The sequence below is a fragment of the Gallus gallus genome, chromosome 5, assembly GCF_016699485.2.
Source record: "Gallus gallus isolate bGalGal1 chromosome 5, bGalGal1.mat.broiler.GRCg7b, whole genome shotgun sequence".
In the NCBI taxonomy this organism is placed as follows: Eukaryota; Metazoa; Chordata; class Aves; order Galliformes; family Phasianidae; genus Gallus; species Gallus gallus.
The window spans coordinates 18465530-18485140 of record NC_052536.1 but is presented as its reverse complement, the minus strand read 5'-3'; the positions used below and the strand labels follow the sequence as shown (position 1 = coordinate 18485140).

At 37.3% G+C, this 19611-nt stretch overlaps 1 protein-coding gene across 1 annotated transcript in view; it reads right to left on the bottom strand.

Annotated features, from left to right (window-relative positions):
* Nucleotides 1-19611, bottom strand: part of CD44 (CD44 molecule (Indian blood group)) — a 107931-nt gene that overhangs the window by 63462 nt on the left and 24858 nt on the right. The window contains exons 6-7 of the mRNA XM_040700645.2: nucleotides 9553-9631; nucleotides 8814-8925 (exon numbers count right to left, since the gene is read on the bottom strand). The gene's annotated coding sequence lies outside the window, so the exon portion shown is untranslated. The remainder of the gene's footprint in view (nucleotides 1-8813; nucleotides 8926-9552; nucleotides 9632-19611) is intronic.

The window sequence follows — 19611 nt, the reverse complement described above, 5'->3', positions numbered from 1 at the left end:
GATACAAAGATGTTTATATACATAAGAATTTATCTAGAATTCACACTGCACCAAGTTTACTTTCTACAGTGATGTTGTGAACTCTTCTTTGTTACAAGGAGTTTAGTGAAAAGTTTTTCTAAAGGAATGGGTAGGGAGAATAGAAGGGAGAAAAAGCCAGACAAATCTGGTACTAGCATAAATCCTGCACAGCACTATCTAGGAAGCACGAAATGCCAGACAGTACCATAAAGAGTATTGTACTAAACAGGTTTCTGAAAATCTCGGGACAAAATGGAATGCATCAAGGGAACTCCTGTAAAGCTTCTTTCCCTTATACAGGAAGAAATCACTGTTTGGTATTAGCTAGCCTAGGAGGGATAGATCTACATCAACATCAACTCTTACAAATGTATTACTCCCTAAGTGATGAATTATACAAGGCATATCTTAAGGGGCATAGATGCGAGATAGGCTATGAATGTTCAACAGTCTGGTTCAAATAAAGATATAAGGATACTAGAGCTTATCTCAACTATTTAAGGATTCCTTTTTAACTTCTCCCTCCCATATTCAAATCCTGTTCTCCAATCCCAGTCCAGCTAGTTTTTCCTCTCTTCTTAATCTTTTCTCTACAGACAGATATTTAAACTCTGTTCGCATGGCCCAGTCCTTACTGAACTAAGCTACTAGAGAATACATTGCTCTATATCAAGCTTAGCCCATCTGAGAATTAGTTGAAGCACTCATAGAAAACTGAGAAATAAAAGATAAAAATGGACTATACACTGCTACCCACAAGGAGCCAGAAACTCTTACTGAACGTCTGAGGAGTTCCAGACTGCACCTCTCCTGAAATTACTCACTTCCTTCCAAAATATGGGTGCATTATGTAAAGAACACAGCAACTCCTTTGCACAATATTTTTAAGCATGAGAATTTCAGAGAATAGAAATATGTGTTATCTCTATCAGCAAATATAGTCTTAGTTATTCATACAGTGACTTTCTGAATTAGAATGCAGCCAATACTATAGAACTGCATACACATCTATGAGCAGGTAAGACCGAAGTATTTGATTGCACTGTTTTGTGCTGTCCTGAGAGCGTGCACTAGGCACTGAACTGCTTGGTCCCCTTGTTAGCCACTCTTGTGGGAGAGTCTGAGTCCTCTTCCTTCTCCCTTGGGGAGGTAGTGAGCATGCGTATGCGTGTCTGCATAGCAAAGAAAGTCCTAGCCAGCTGTCAGCTGAGCCTGCTTCAGAGATGAAAATGTTGAAGCCAGAGTTATAGAGTATTGCATATGAGATAATTAGACTTGCAGATAGAGATAACTAGCTAGGGCCCAATCCATTCTCATAATGATCTATGGCTTTCAGGAACTCACGACTCTACATAGTTCTGGATACACAAGCTGGATACATCTCTTTGGTCTTTTCTGCTGGGTCCCCAGGGATAAACTAACCTGAAGAACATAGCACATTGCAAGATTTAGTCCTCTATTACTAGTAATGCTGCTTGTGATTTTTCAAGTAGGAAAGATTATATCACCCGTAGAACTCTGGGGAAGTATGCCCCTCTCCCACCTTCTCTCTCTCTCTCTTTTTTTTTTTTTTTTTTTGCAAGGTTCTGCAAGATTTCCTATTTTGCTGGTTTGGATTTAGGCAATTATTTAGCAATAAACTATTCATTAACCGATTTTGGCCTTGTCGTGTGAGAAGTTACTGGCCAAAGAAGCAAGTCTTGCATCCATCACTGAGCAAGGAGAAACTCTTCCAGAGATCCAGTTGGTGTGAAAGATAAAATTCAGAGAGAAAAAAATTAAGCTGAACATTAGGAAGGGTCTGCTATGATACCAGTTACATAGAGGAATATCTTCTGAGAACATGCTTACCCTTGCTGAATGATGAATGAGATGACTATTCCTTTGTAACTATGAACCTATGATTCACTGAAGAGCATCCCACATCTCCTCTGATACACAACTGAAACTTGTAACACCTGAACAGTCTCTGAAACCAGTCATAGGAGTTAATCACACTGTGGTGGGATATGCCACTCCTCAGAGGCTTTGCTGCAGACAAAGAATGCTTTCAGTCACACAGCTGTCAGAATGAAACCCAGCTAGAAACTTCCTCTCTTGGAATACAAGTATACTTCATTACTTGGTGTGAAAGGCCATATATCATTTAACCCGTATTGTACTCGTGTTATTGATCATCTCACAGACACAGTGGATTTTACGCACCCCAGGAATCCATTTCATCATCTCTGAAAGATGAGAGATTCCCAGCAGATGGCTAATTACTGGAGGAAAAACAAGGAATGCTCTGAATATCAGCTTATGAGACTAGCCCTCAATGGTTTCTTACAGTGTACTCCAAAAGAAGAATTGATTTATCTATACTTTACCCCACTTGGTGCCTTTTTCATGGGCAGACAGCACCATGTTCTGGGCTGTGTAATTCAATTAGAACATAGCAGGATCAACATCTTAAGATAATTTCTTCTGCCTTGTATACTGCTTGCCATTACAAATTCTTCAGTGCTTTCTACACAGAGCTATTACTTTGCAAATAATGGTCACTTTTGCAAGGCATGCAGTGCTAAGGAATATTGGAAATAACAACTATGTAGCTATAACTTCTGTTGTAAATTCTTATGACCAGAGTGGTATTATAGGAAAGAAATAGAAAAAAGAGTCACAACATTTGAAACATGGGTACCAGGACTGGTCTAAACACAAGTTGGTTTTTTTTTGGTTGATATTATTTTGACGTCACTGATGAATCATTCTGTGCCAGCTGATGCTCGGAACCATGAAATACATAATGCCATCTTCTTTCAAGTGTGGTAGTACAGTACAGAGGCATAGAATATAACTCCTGATATATCCTTTGTCACTGAAATATCAATTCTAAAGAGAAAAATGAAATCTCAAGCAAAACATACTTATAGTCCTTCAGATGACTGCAAAGTTCACTCATGTGTGCAGGTTTAGCCATGCAACAGTGACCATACAAGTAACACATAAAATACCCTCATTAATTTGAGAGCCACAAGACAAATTATAGGAAGCTGGGAAAATAGAGGGGAGTTCCACAAGAGGCTCACATGGTGATGGTTCCTTCTGTTTTTCGGGGGGGCAAAGCTGAGCTAGGGTGGACACATAAGCAACTCAGCAGCACTGGCCTTGGGCATTCTTTTGTACAAGCAGAGACTCAAATTCACCAGAAACTTTGGTACCAGTTAAGGCTTCCACGTTCCCCAGCGCTAAGAAGTCTCAGAATGAATCCATATAAGGGTCATGAGCTACAGTTTGATCCTGTGTATCTTTCAGTATTGTCCCCAGGTCCTGAATGTAAAAGGTAGAGTTAGACTCCTAGAGGAGGGAAACTAAGTTCTTGATTTGAGTAGATTCTTTTTCGATAACAGTGGAAAAAAAATACCTTTTCCTGAGACAAATTCTGTGCAGGAAGCAGCACAAAACACCACCAAATAGAACAATCTATTGATAATGACAAACGCAAACAAGAGAGAAGTGTTAACTCTTAACAGCTTGAACCCTCTCACTGTTTTGAGGATCTGAACACTACCTTTCAAACAGACCGAGATTTTGTGAAGAAAACAGCAGTGACCAACACACAAACTGAATGGCATTCAGCTGTATCTGCCAAAGACATCAAACATAACTTTGAAATAAAAGGAGAGTAGGATACAAAGTAAAGTTTTAAAATTGTGGTCTGTTCCATGCTTCGAAGTTTAAAATCAAGGAGTTCTATTTCCTCCTTTTGATTATAAAGTTTAGCTTTCTTTAGGAACCACAAGCTATCCAGAACACTTACAAAGGTAGGAATATCTTCATTAAACTAATATGCCTCACAAAACTATGTTACCTTTTCTTCCTGCTTATATCCCCAGACCCAATGCATTCTTAGTTGGGGTGAGGAAACTCCAAAGTCTCAAGAATTTTCATAAACCTCAGCTTGCCTTCTCTGTTAAAAAACACACACTAGAATTTGCATCTCTGGTGATTGTAATGAGGCAGAAAGAGGTGCAAAAAGCAGAGATAATATGAACCCGGGGAGAATTCAGAACACTGCTTTAAGACATATTCTCAAGTTAGAAACAAGTCAGAGAAACAACGTGAGCTGTGATACAGACAGAGAACACACTTCTACCCAGCAGTTAAGGATGCATTGTCTCAGTCAGTAATGACTTGCACGTAATCACCACCTACTTACACGTTCTGGATAAACAGAAATTCACTTCTGAAATTTATTTTTTAATTTACCATCAAACACATTTGTTTAATTATTTACAAATGCTTTTGAAATTGAACCAGGATCCATCTGTGGGGTTTATAAATAAATTCTAATTTCCAAGTGAACAAACACGTTTTTCACAGCATCCACCTTAGTCCAATCATATCTTTCCTCTGCATGTGCCTACATGATGAGCGAAGGAAAGAAATAAACAATCACTGGTTTGGCAACGAACTCTCTCTATTATTGTCAAGAAACTGCACATCAGATGAGAAGCTGCAGAGCTTAATTAAAAGGAAACACAGTTACAGTTTGTTACTTTCTTCTTAAGTTACGATTTATTTTAAACTTGCAGAAATCCTCAACATCCTCTTAAAGGAAATAAAGATCTCAGTAATGCAAACAGATTATAGAAAGTACCAAAATGGCATTCAAGGATTGCTTGGTTTAAATATCCCTCTGTATTTCTGCATAGTTACTCTACTGTTTGGACTCCCTCGCGACTATTATTGGTGTTAGCTTTAGTGGAGGCATTTTTTTAAAGGCAAAAACCTGTGGCAGGTCTATAACTGTAAATGCCTGCCTTTAAAAAGTAAGTAAGACTGAGAGGGAGAAAAAGAACTAAAGAAAAAAAAAAAACAAGCCAACAAGCAAACAAGAGAGTTATGATATCAGGTTTCTTTGTGTCTGTTTTCATTCTGAAATGCAAATGAAGGCTGAAGCCTACACTCATTTGTATGAGTTTTTGGTGTTGTTTTTTTTTTTTTTTTTTTTTTTTTTTGCCTTGTATTGCATATAGCAATACAAAGATGCTTGTATAGGTACTGAGATTTTTATGATTTGAAATATAGATTTTTTTGTATTATACATCTCTCTCTATATTGCACGTAAAATCAGCAGCTTTATGAATCACCCATCGCATATTTGAAGAACATGGTCTTCTTGAAGATCTTAAACCTGGTGGGGTTTATCTAAAAAAGGGGATAAAACTGATCAGCACTTTGAAGACAAAGGGAATTCTAGACATTAAAAAAAAAATAACTACTGCTGCTGCTGAGTACACTTTAGAAAAGAACATTCAAGTTTGCTCTCTCTCTGGTGTGAGGGAGTAGGTATTTATTCTTCCAGATTTTGTTTTACACAGGTAGGTACCTACTGATGATAAGAATACGCTCCTCCTTTCAGGTGACTGTTCAGGGATGTGATGTTGTGTGAATGGAAGAATTCTCTTACACAGATGAGAAATAAATCTAAATTTGGAAGGAATGTGAGCTTTCAGAAGTGGCCCTCTTCCTCTCAACATTTCCAGAAACAGCTGTAGTAAATGCCTTTTATAAATCTCATTTGGAGATGCTTGACTCTCTTTGTCCGCTCTGTAGGGAAATCTGGGTGAGGTTTTGGCTTCTGCTTGGGCAGCCAGAAGGCTGACACACCTAATTATTAAGCATTCAAGTGCTTTACAAGGTCTAGTCTGAGAAGTAAATTCCTCAAAAATTATGTCAGCGATTGAAAGGTCTCAATGAGACTATTCTTGGACTTAAATTTGTGAATAAGATTAGCTATTTTGAATGTAAAATATTTAAATCTCTGAATGAGAGATTTCATGTTGCTAAATGATCACTGATTGTCACAGAGACATTAATGTACAATGACTTTCTACACATCTACTATTTATAACTGAGCAAAATTAATGGAGATTGCTGCCATGTTATTTGCACATCGTGATAAACTGCTTTTCAATCCTCCCAAACTGGCCACTAAGGATTTGAGGCAATGGCAGAACAAGTTTTCTGTGGTTTTTCATAGCTCTGTAATGTAAATTCTGCCCCCCAAGAAAATTTTCACAAGTAAGATATGGAAGACTGATAGATAAGTTAGGAAAATATGAATTAAAACAAGAATTTGTTGACATTTTGCTGGACCATTTTCCTTGTTCTTTCCCAAACAAATGTAGGAAAGAAATGAATGTTTATTACAGGGAGCAACAAGCAAGGAAACATCATACCTACATGTCCAGGCATGAAAAATGAAAGTCTTTATCACATTTAATATGCATTGCATTTGTTTCATACAAACTTCAATTAGGTGACCATTTTGAAACACAGCGTTATTTGACCAAATTATTAAATTATTCTTTGATTCCTGATATCTTGTAAATGAAATGAAAAGTTCATGCTCTGAGCTCTTTTCAGATCCGTATAGCTCAAAAGTGCAAAGAAGAAATTAAGCCTCTTCTGCCAGTGACTCAGAATACAGAAGAATAAGTTTTTCCTCTACAACACTGCATTCTTGCATTTTCCTGCAGTCAGAAGCAGTGTTTAGAGCTGTGGGAGGCACGGAAAACACCCTGTTTTGCCTAGGAATTATCAGATAAACAGGAGCAATGCAGAGGTGGGGAGCTGAGCTAGGAGGGAGTGAAATAAACTGACAATTAAATGAAGCAGGAAAAGCAATTGTAGTTAAGGAAAGCCAACTTAAAATGCAATTCCAGGTGAACATTTCAGAAGGCAGTTTTACTTGACAGCCTACAAAGAAGTGGAAGTGAGTTGAATTTGTGAAAGACATTCAGTTCTCTTGAGGTCTCTGTCACACTGGAATCTACACAGCCAGAGTAATAATTCTAACTGTAACAGAAATTGATGTTGGTTTTGTGTGTGTGTGTGTGTGTGTGTGTGTGTGTAAAACCTAAAACTTGTATCTTTGTGCAGCGCCTACTCTACACAATCCACTGAGGAAACTGACATCACATTATTTTACTGTTTCTACTTCCCCTTTCTACAGTGCCCCAAAAGCTGTTTCCCCTGCACTACCAGTAATATCACCCCTTCCATCATAAAAAGAACCCCATGTTCTTCCCTAATTTTAACAAGTAGGTGTTTCACATTTTTTCAGTCCATAATTAGGTTTTATAAAATTCTTAAACCTATTTTTCTCTAGCAGGATACTAGGTCAAAAATTGAGTCCATACAAATCTTCTTTAAAGGATTATTTAGAATATTTAGAATTTTAAATTGAAATGGTGTTTGAAAGCGAGCTAGGCATATTTTCTATTCTTTTTATGCAGTAAGCAGCCTCTCTTTGCCATGTGGTAATTCTCAGGCTATCTCCAAAGTCTGAAAGCACAGAGTTGAAGGTGTTGGATACAGAGACATGTTCCATCACCTTCCCTCTTGAATGCAGGTTTCTGTGTCATTGTACAGTTACTGGCTCATGATACCAGCTCATCAACCATCTGTTTCATAATTCAGGCAGCTTCCATTATTCCTAACTGCTGCCTAGAAGCTATTGATGACTATGCACTTTGTTCAGACAGAAGTGCTTAGGACAATGAGAAATTCCCAGATAAAGAAAACTATTTCCCTGCTAAAGACTCAGAAACACAACTTGTACTAGGTGGGATTATGAAAGACAGTATAAGAAATGTTTGCCTGGACTTCCACTCACTCAACAAAGGGATAATTTATTTTTATTCTGCTGTACCTAATGGACTAATAAAAATTACATCAAGAGAACTAAAAAGAACTTGAATTAACTTGCTTGTTCTGAGAAATTTTCTATCCAGTCTGTTGCCCTTTTATCTCACTGCTTAAAAAAGAGCCAAGAATATTTTTTCCATGCCCCTTTTTTTTTTCTTAAAAAAACAAACAAAAAACAAAAAAAAAACAAAAAAAAAACTACCCATACATTTCTTCCTGGCCCCTGTCTACATGATTGCATAGGATGAAATAAGACTGGACTCCCATTAATGAAGTAGGAAACACATCCAACATCAATTTTTAGAATGACAGTTGTTTCCTTACTGTACTGCACTTTACAGCATACAGTTTTATGGCCCTTGTGTAGAATACAACCATAGTGAGGATTTACTTCTGCCAATGACATTTTTTTTCTACATACTTAGCAGATTGTAAGATGTGCGCTCCTAAAGCAGCAGTTACTGTCAGACCTTCCACCACCCAACTTAAACCCAACTTAATCAAGTTTCACAGGCAAATCCGATGCGTGCTCCAATTCTGTCACACATTAGTGATCTCAGAAATAAAGTGGTTACCGTACAGAACAACTCCTTTTTAATGTATAAAATCATCCTATTTCTTGAATTCCAGAACCAAAGCTTCATATGGTTTTAATCATGAAATGCTGAAGTTACCCAGAAGAGCAGAAGCAGCAAAGCTACTGCCTCAAAGTAGCTTTCACAGCCTATACAGCCATATTTCTGCTCTTCTGTTATGTACTTTCAGCATTCCTGTACTTGATTAAATAATCCTTGTCAATGATTTTTACACATTCATTTCCCAGAAAATTATTAAAGTTACAAGTTTAGTCATTGCAGCAATTATATCCTCTTTGCCTCCAATAAAGTGAACTGAAGTGGTTTTAAAGAGCATAGTAACAGCAATAAAACAAGAGCTAATGCATAATATTTTCTTCAGTAATTTTAGCAGAAGAACTCTAAGGAGTGTTAGGCTGTATCAATTTGAACCTATCAAACAGTATCAATGACAATAATCTCTATTTACATGCTTGATTTCAAGGCTTTGTATTTCTCCTTCAGACTACTTTATAGTACCTCAGGCATTATTTCAACATCCCTTGGTGCGAACTTGATGCATAATGTATCGCTCCTGGGTCTTGATATGTAGATGCTGATTTTCAGTCCATCATCAATTATATCTGCTGATCTGGGAAAAATGTATTATGTTATCTCACAAAATTTGTTCAGCTTTAATTGCCACTGAATTAAATCTCAAGGCAAGGGAGTCATTTTTCATAAATCCAATACTACTAACAGCAGTTACTCTAATTGTCTACATAACAAGAAGAAAATTTCTTTGCAAAAGCAATTAAATCTCCTCTGATGTTTACAAATCAAACATAGAACTGACTGAGAATTAAATTGGCTAAAGTTCAGTAAATACAAAATGAATCTGGGCTATTTTCATTGTCTACGCTAAGCAAAATGCAAAAGCAAATAAGCAGAGGCAACTGCAAAAAGGCAAGAATGTTCTTCCTCCCAATATACCTTCTGATGTCCAGTACTTAAAAGTTGGTATCTACTGTGTAGTTGCAGACTCTTCAGTTTCATAGAACCATTGACACACAGAATCACTAAGGTTGGAAAAGATCTCTAAGATAATCTAGTCCAACCATCCATCTACCAAGAACATTGTCCACAAAACACACACAGATACAAAATACATACAAAATGGACAGCAATCCTGTATTTTTAGTCACAGGCACCATTAACTATGTGATAATATGTTTCATGCATGAAATGCATAAATGTGTGGTACTCATTATGTACTTACCTGAAATTCACACTGATGGTATCACCAGCACCAGCAGCCAGGATGGAAAACACGAGGCATTACAGCCTTCCAGATGGGCCTGAGGAAGAAAAACCTTTGAAAATAAGCAGTTCAGGGAGATTATTGTATAATACAGAGCCTTTCTGCAAGAGCAGTTTAATTCATGAACCCAGTATTGCTGCCTTGGTTCTGGAACCACAGGATGAAAAAAAGCAGACATCAACATTACTAGTTACTCTCAGCAAGTTACATGAAGAAACAAAAGTCACGTCAAGACCTGTGTTTACTCAGCTTGAGTGACTAAAGAGAAAAGTCAAAGGCAGTGAAGAGCAAAGTTTATTGAAGACCACTTGACCTGAAGAAGAGCACAGAGAAGGCAAAAAAAGAAATAACAGATTCTCTCTGAGAGGTCCATCTGTATGAGCCCTCAAACTGCAAACACATCCTTGCTAGGATGCATGTGCACAAGCCTCAGGGTACAACAGTCCTTTGGCTATTGAAATAGCTTGGCCACATTAGCAGTGCTCAGCAGAACTGAAGCTGTGGAGAGGCTCAGGTAAGATTTGAGTCACTTGCTTCAATCCGCACTGTCCTGGCTGTACTCCCATCAGTTCCCAAACTACATCTTCTACACCTGATTTAGTAATATCTATGTGGTTTTTTTAGCCTCTCTTTGTGTAAAAGTATCATCTTGGTCTTTTCTGTCCTGCTGTATATTTATTGCACAAACACCTGGTATAAAACACCTGGTGACTGCAAAAAATGAAGAGATGTAGACTCTTTGCAAGGAAGTTCAGAAAGTCCAACTCACTGTCACTCCTCAAGATTGTATTTTACTACTGCAGCTATACAGCAGCTGGTGAGCATAAACTTGGCAATGCCTCCTAGCAGACGAAATGATGTTCAGATGGGGAATCCAAGCAGTTTGCCAGGACTCTTGAATTTAGCCTTGCGTATGTCTTTGAAAATAACAGCATTTTTCCTATTTTGTAGGTTAGATAAACAGCCCCCCCACTGTCCTAGTCAGTTTGCCTTCTCTTTTGTAATCACAAGAGAAAAATACTGCATGGTAAAAAGGTAGGTTTAATTCCTTCTAGACTGTGAAATAGCATATCAAGTATCTGCAATAATTAGTAGTAGACAGTTTATAAAGACCAACATAGATTTTGGTGCTGCTTCTATGAAAGCCACCGGGGGGAAACAAAATAAACAAACAACCCATGCCAACAATTTTAATGACTCATTCCTACTAAGGAGAAGTTAGCTTCACACCTGACAAAGTACTCATTTTGCCTTGGAAGCAAATATAATGCTTAACTGAACAAGATGTTGAGTAAAATGAAATAGCTGAATTGATTTGAAATATAATGGTTGAAACAAGAAAAAAGATTACATTTGGAAAGAAGAAACAGAACATAAATGTTACTGTGTAAATTTTTTGTTAAGCACTTCCTATTAAAAAAATAATAATCTCAAACCCCCACAGAAAAGAAAATCAGAGAAAACAATTCAGAAACAGGTTTGGTCTAGGACACAGATATAGCCACATGCATACCAGAATCTTCTTGCCAGTTAGTTACCAATGATTAAAAAAAAAAAGAAATGCACATTGCTGTTTGCCATTTGTGGGATTCAGTTTCCTGCCAAGAAGACTGTTGTCTGCTTACAGTTGTAAAATATTACATGCAGCTGTACTATAACACAGGGCACAGGCCAATGACGTGCATTAGACTGCTGTGTATAACTGAACTGTCTGGCCACTTTAATCACTGCACCATGTTTTACATAAATCTTTTCTTACTTTCTTATTGAGAGTAAAAGGAAGATATTTAAAAGCAAGCAAGAAAACAGAGACTCCTCTAGACACATTTCCATTAGCTAATTATTCCTACTTTCCTGTTAGTTTTTCCTATCTCTGAATTAGTCAAATTTTGTTTAATTTCCTGGTGTGACACTGACAGAGCATGTACAGTTTTAGTTAGAATACCCATAATATCCAACAGACACGCATGTGTTGCCCTTAAGAGTGCAACCTCTTCTATTCATATTTTCTTCATGCTCATAATATTTGCTTAAGTGATTCCTACAGGTTCTCAACTTTGTATGTTTTTATTCTGTTCCTGCTATTGCCAAAAGTCATTACATCAGCTTCTAATATGAGATCAGGTGGTCAGACTGTGATCTCCCTCAGCAAACCCAGCACATATCTACGGAAGATGTGGCAGATTCTTCACTCTAAAAGCCAATGGCTGGCAAAACAAGAGTCTAGCAAAGAGAGTACTAGGATTATATCAAAGGAATAGGGGAAATCAACACTGGCATTTTATTGAAATATCACAATACTGTAGACTGAAAACAATTTCAAAACACTTTTTGGCTCTTTTACGCTTCCAGGCCTCCAGCCTGGATTGCCTTTATCTAATGTTTGTGGGAAAGTAATAAGGATCAATTTCTTCCTTCCAGCTATTCAAGCAAGACTACTTTATTCATATAATTCATGTATTCAACTGCAAGAGATTATTTAACTAAAACTTTTCCTCTCTGAGTGACTTTTATGTTTCAGATCCCCTCCCTTTCCTTCCTCTTTTCTTATTTGTTCTCTAATTGCTTCACTCACTGAAAATTTCTTGCAAGAAATGTCAAACTTAATATGTTATGCATTTGAGGGGATAATTCAGATGGTTTGTTTTACACTGTATGTCCATGTTTAACGTGACCTCACAAAGAACTCTCTTATCTTGCACAAAGAGCTCTCAGATTTGAGACTTCCCATTTGTTCAGCTGAAGATTTCTGTGGTTTGAAAAGCTGGACGGAAACAACCAAGCAGAAGGAAGTTAAATTATGCAAGAAAAGTTTGCTTCCACTGTAAAGGAATCCAAGCTACGAAGAAAAAACCATGAGGTTTCCTGTGAAGAGTCTATCAAAGGCATTTTAGATCTAAGATGAAAAGATCAATAATCTTCTACTCTTGAAAATCTGGGACTTAGTTCCAATCAACCCCCTCATGCTACCATACCTAAGCAGCCCTAGAACTTATGCTTTTGTTTGATTCAAATGCTTAACAGAAGCTTGTAAATATTTACAACAGACAGAACAATACTGACACACCCAAGAGGCAATGACTTTCTCTACCATTTCCATGTAGAGATGCATGAGATATAATATATATATATGTATATATATATAATATATAACTGTAATCTTTCCAATCCTAAGAACAAACAAATCCCTTTTCCAATGCGGGCCGGGGGGGGGGTAAGGGGGAAGGTAGAAGAGCAAAGTATTAAATAATGGCAGACAATAAGGTAAAGAATCATAGAACCAGCAAGGTTGGAAAAGACCCCCAAGATCATCCTGTCCACCTACCACCAATATTTCCCCCACTAAACCATGTCCCTTAGTACCACATCTAAATGTTTCTTTAACACCTCCAGGGATGGTGACTCAACCACCTCCCTGAGCAGCCCATTCCAGTATCTGATCACTCTTTCAAAAGAGGACACATTTCCCGAAATCCAACCTGAGCCTCCCCTGGTGCAGTTGGAGGCCGTTCCCTCTAGTCCAATCAAAGGAAGAACATAAACTCAGTAATCATTCTTGTTTTATTGTGTTTGTATGAAAGTGATGTTTGTCATATTAGGGGCAAAAGAAGAAAGCAATACAAGTTTTTGACCTTCAGTGGTCTGGGACTATGCTAATTATACTACACCTGCCCTTCACCACACCTCTTTCCTCCCACATGCTACCTCGAAAGCACTGTATCTTCTAATCATATTTTCCTGTTTTGGGGGAAAATGCATTATATTTCTTTAACAGAAAACTACTGATAAAGTGATTCCTAGATAGAAATAACCAGTGAAAAGTGTCACTGACTGATTAAATGGGATTAGATGACTAAGGAGCTGACGAAGGAAAAATAAACTTTTTGCTGAACTTTCATTTGTGCAGTACAATCTATGTTACCTTCTGTAACCACAATTTGCTTTGTCTTCATGTTTAAATTGCCCAATATTAGCCAGAACCTAAAGAATTAGAGGAACACACTGTAAAGTTTTGACAATAGAGCAGAACTTCTTTGCTTCAGTATTATTTAAAAAAATTCACAATTATTACATTTTTACAAAACTCTACACAGAAACCACTGAGTCAAGTTGAGAAATGTCAACATGTAATTAGTGTTTACTGAGTCTGTAAAACTAGTGAGAAAATGTACAAAATTCAGATATGTTTTACAATCTAGTTAATAGTATTCCAAATATTATTCAGTAGTATCTAACAGTATTCCAAGAAGGTTTTATAAAAACTACTAGAGCTACCAAAAAGCAACAGCCTACGCATGCCACTATAAAAAGTCTCCATACAAAACACTTTAAAATAAACAATACTATAACGTAGGTACATATATTAAGACTGGAAGTTGTCTGAAAGCTCCCATTTAGCAACTATGAAGTCTGAAAACTGAAAAACACTCACTTCTGGACCTAATTTTATTGCTGAATCTTGAGATATTCCACGCTGATCTTGGACTAGCTACTAGTGGGAGCTAACACTAGCTTATAGGTTTTGTTGTCTCTTCTACTGTACACTGGGCATGTCTACATTGTCAGTTTCTTCCACGGATTCTTGCCTTTACCTTGCATGTGTTTGTTCCCTCACTTCTGGGATGCCCTTCAAAGTAGATCAATTAGGTTTATGCCCATAAAGAATTCTATTCAATAGGCAGTAGGAGTGAAGACACGCCTTGCTGTACCTCACCAGTTCCATTCCCAACTATTACTGTATCATACCTTGTGATTATCTCTTTTTGCCATATCTCTCCACGCAGAAACACACATCATCACATTAAGAAAGCACAGATAAGGTGGGTAGAAAATTGACCTTTCAGTTGTCTTTTATTTCTTGTAAAGAAATATGATTGGTTATCTGAGGAATCTTTGCAAATGTTAAAATGTCTCAGAATCAAAAGTAAGCCAGAAAGAGCCATAGATCTTCAAAATCCCGCTATACACCATCCTGGGTTACCATGCTTGAGTAGGACTGGACTAGATGACATCAAGAGGTCCATTCCAGCCTCAACAGTTTTGTGATCTAGGCTCTCAAGGCATTGTGCTTGTGTAAGATAGACTTTACAGTCTCTCTGGCTGCTTACACTGACAGAGCACAGAATTTCATATTGCATCTCAATCCCAAACTGGAGCTTAGGACTACTTTAAGGAATAAATGGTGATAACCAATCCTTTAGTGTGGTAAGCATGGGGTAAGTACTGAGCATGGAATGTACAACTTTCTAAAAAGGACTGAAAGTGCAAGGGCTTGTAGGATATCAGCACAGAGATGAGCCCAAGAGGAGGTTCTGCCAGATTGTCCTAGGTCAAATCACTGGGAGAACAGACACTGAGCATGGAACAGTCCAGAGATACACAATCAGTTTCAGCATTTAACTGAGTTTAAACCTGGATTTTGGAACAGGTTCATGTGATGTAAATATGCCAGAATGGGATAAAAGTAGATTCTATCTATAAGTATAATAAAAAACTCCATCAAATCTTCTCCTAGGCCTAAGAAAGCAACTAAGGGTCACCTTAAAACTTTTACTCAGACTACAGAGAATTAAATCAAACACTTTTAAAACAAAACCAACAAACAATTGTCTTGTCTGACTGCAGCAGCTGTAAGTATGAGCAAATCCTCCTGCTATGCAGATTCATGAAAAGAATTTAGGCACTATTTATAAATATAAAACCACTGAAATTCTCATTGTAGCAACTCATGTTCACAAGAACGCTTGATTTATTTTTGTTCTTCTCTCACTCAGTATTGATTCAAATGCCTGCTCTCGATGAAACTAACTTGTTTAACTATTAAAAGCAACTGAGTTGAGGAGGTTTCTTCAGAAGAGGAACAGAAATTTTTTACTAAAGAGTAAAGTAAAATGAACAGACTGAAAAAAAATCTTAGCTGCTTCAAATCTTCAATAAGAAAAGTCTGAGAGGGTCAGATGCACACATCTGCAAGCATTTCATTTTCCATTCCTCACTTCTGCCACACCTCTGCTAGCCTGTCCTACTGCTACGTCACTAACTAGGATGGCCAAACAAGCCAAAACATGGAAACACCACCTTCTGTCACTGTCTGAACTGTTACTTGGTCCTTTCAAGAGCATATCACTGGTCCTCTAGAAATACCTTCACAGGTGTCTTTGTATCTATCAAAGAAAAGTAACATGTAAAAAAAGTACTTCTCAGACTTTCATGTAGGCATGGAAATGCTCCTTCCAGACAAGAACTACAGTGTTTTACATTATGTGCATGCTTCCTATAAAAATGTTTCCCACATGCAGAAAATAGATGCCTAAGATTTATCATTCAAAACCTTTAAAATATTCACGTTTTCTGAACACTCTCCACTGCCTTTCAGAAAATGTTCATTAGCTACACAAACAGAAGATGGAATCTTCAACACAGCTTTTCTCTTTTCATTCAGGTAAATTCCTTCTATATGAAATTCATTTCATGGAAAACTATGGAATCCCAGATTTTTCATTTTCACTGAGAAAAAAGTTTTGTGGTAAGTTTTTTTGTTGTTGCTGTTGTTCTTTTTTTTGTTTGTGTGTGTGTGTGTGTCAACTGATAAGCTTTAGGTAACGATCATAAAAGCAAAACTGCAGAATGCTTTGCAAAATGCATTCTGTTGCCAGTTTTGCAGAAGTACAATGTCTCGTGGCAGTGGAGCTGCTTCCTCTCTTTTCTTGCTAACACGTAGTTTAAATATCAAGCTGAAGACACCAGCACTGACTTGGAACAATCTCACTCAGTACGAGGGTACTTTCAGCGAAGTATCAGAGCAGATGACTCTGAGTACAGCGTTCTATATTCCTTCCTAGATATCTCTCCTGTTTATTTCAAACCTCCTCACAAAAATCTTAGATGATCTCCTTTTGCATACCTTGGGCATATTTTCCTGCACTGAAGGGATTAGATAGTGAAATGCCATTCTACCACTTTCGTATCTTACGTGACTCACATTCTGTCTCATATTCAGCATCAACCACCGCAAAACTCAACCATGGCTAATAATGCATGTCTCCTCTCTGATGATATAACTTGTAACCTGGAATCTTCTGAAAGATTTTCCTAGGTGGACTGGAAGACGGGAATGAAGGGAAAATACTTTCTCAGAGCAACAGAGTAAATACTGTAATTTTTTAAAATAATACATCTTACTATACACTATTTGCACATCAACATTCCAGGCAGACTTAGCCAGCACAGATAGGCCACTAGCTCAGACAGTAAGACTATGGAACCATTTCCAAATGATAATGTACATGCCTACACTAAGCAAGATAAGGACATCAAAGAGGTGATAGATAGTATGGTCTGTGGAGGGACATGTTTAGTGTACAGTTTCTGCAGACTCCAGGCAATCATAACATCTATTTTGGCATGAAAAAGTTGGCCATATGTGCAATTAGGCTTAGGTATTGCACGGTGACTTCCTACAGGAGGAAAGCAACATTTACAGCTAGAGAAGACACTTTAACTATAAAATTAAGTACATCATTAGTGACAGGCATATTTTTCTTGTAATTTAGCTCAGTGACTTCACATTTTTTCCTCCACTGTAGATTAAGAGAACTGGAGACAGAAGTTGGACTCAACGATCCTTGTGGGTCTCTTCCAATTCAGGATATTTTATTGTTCTATGATCTAGTTCTACTATGTGATCACAATGTAACATCACCTTGTCATGATCAGTCCAACCCACCATCGCCAAGCTGCTGTTTTACCTCTCTCCTTGACCAATTCTATTTCTATCTTTTAGTTGTTGCACTCATCCTCTTCTTAGTTCACTATTTCTGATGCAGCATTATATGTGATGCATTTTAACTCAAAGAAAGTCAAGCAGCAAATTAGAAATATGGGAAAGAGTCTTACACTGATTTAAATTTTGAATCATAACAAATAAGCTTACTCTAGATCATGTATGTTCTCACTGCACTGAACATCTTTCCTTGTTCCTTTTCAATTTATATGGCTGAAGGACCTAGTTAAGTCTGACATTTTTTTTCCCCCTGGTAAGCAGGACATTCCCAGTTCACTATTTATTGCAATATAATTCTGGATGCAGTACTATCCATTTAGGTACAAAGGCCCTGGAATAAGTATTTCCTTACATGAAACAGGAATTCCTCATAGTTTCACAACATTCTAATTAAACTTTGGGACTGTCTACATTCAAGCTTCTCAGCTCTCTTGCTCAAGTAATTTTACTTTATACAAGAAAATTGTTTTTTTTTTTTTTCCTGTCTTGAAACTGAAAGACTTATTTAGAGATATGCTTTTGTTTATCTTTCCTTTAGTCTACAGTGGGTCAAACCCCCATCAGTCAACGTGTGACTGTCTTCTGTGGCCAGCTCTCCTGTATCATCTTTGTAGAAAGGTTTATTTCACAGATGAAGATAAATTCTGATTCGTTCTGATTTTGGGAACATTACATGAAATAAAGTTTAACTATCAACTCTTGGAATGTCTAAGACTCATCATTACTAGTGACATAACCTTTATCAAGAAAGCAAATCTCTTATCAAGAAAGCAAAAATCCAAAAGTCATAAAATTCTCTGAAGTATTAGAAAGGCTAGAAGTCTGAGAACGCCAATATGGTTCAGTATTGTCCTACTATAGCTTCACTATTCTTAACTAGATTTCCTTTTCTCCTTAGCCATGCAACCTCTTTTTCATTTGTTTTGTTTACATCTCATCATAACCTGAATGTGTTGCATTATTCATCTGCTTTAACACCACCAGTTAGGGCATAAATAGCATTTTACATATGGCATACCTCTCAGTCCTTCCAATCCAGTCCGGAGTATTAATTCATCATGTTTCTGTTGTTCCCATGCCGTCTAGTTTCATTTCCTCTACCATCACAAGTTCCTCCGTTGTGTTGCCAGGCTGCAGTATTAGTATATAAATATTTGATTTCTCACTGACCGCACCCAGTCTCTCAGATGAGGTGCAGTTCCTTCTGTACCTATACTGTTCCCTATTTTAATCTACATTCATGACTCCTCTTGCCATCCTGCAATCCAGTGATGAGACTCCTTCATGGTTTTCTTGTATTCTTATTTATCTTAGTTTTCATCCTCTTGGTGAGCAAAAAACTAAGCCTGGAAAATATACAAGTCCTTCTCCACCTTCTTCCCTTGCTCCTTATTTTAGAATTCTACTGTCTCATTACAACTGCAGAGATTTCTCCAGTTGATTAGATGGAACATGTTGGTTAAAGTAGGTCACCCATTAGCCTTTACCTTTTTACATGATTAGTAATATAACAGTCAGAAACGTGAGACAACTGCTTCACACAAGTAGTGAGGCTTCTAAATGGGAAATAAAATAACGTGGAGAAGGAAAGGCTACATGGCTCAGGATATAGATTATGCAGTTTCAATTTTTGGTCTCATTCATATACTATATATTTTCAGACATCTGTCTGTTCTCATTTTTGATGTGTACTTTAAAACATTTTGTAGTATCATGGATACACTTCCCCCAGTTTTTTCATCTCTCCTGTGCTTGTTGTACCTTCTTTACACCTAAGTAAATTCCTCTCCTTCTTTGGCATTCACATCAGCATTCATAGATTATTAACATGACTCCCTCTGAGTTACCATTTTACAATTTCCTCCAAAGTCAAACTTTCAATACTGTAATCAATTTTCTGCCATGACTTGCTCTAGAAGTTTTGCAATTGATCAATAGCTTTTTACGTGGCTCATGTAGAACAATAATCTTTCCTTATCAAACAACTATACCAAAGAGAGTTCTTTATGCTGCCATAGCTATGATTTACATAATGATTCTTGAATGAAGTTATAGAATTATACAACTCTTCACTCTGACAGCTAACTGAACCACTACTTGATTGTTTCTCTTCAGTTACGCCTCATACATGCCTAGTGCACCTTTCTGGGATACGGAAACATCTTTTTCTGCAATGTCTCTGTGCAGCACATCACAAACTTGCCTTGCCATGAGAGTAGGATCACAAATATTGT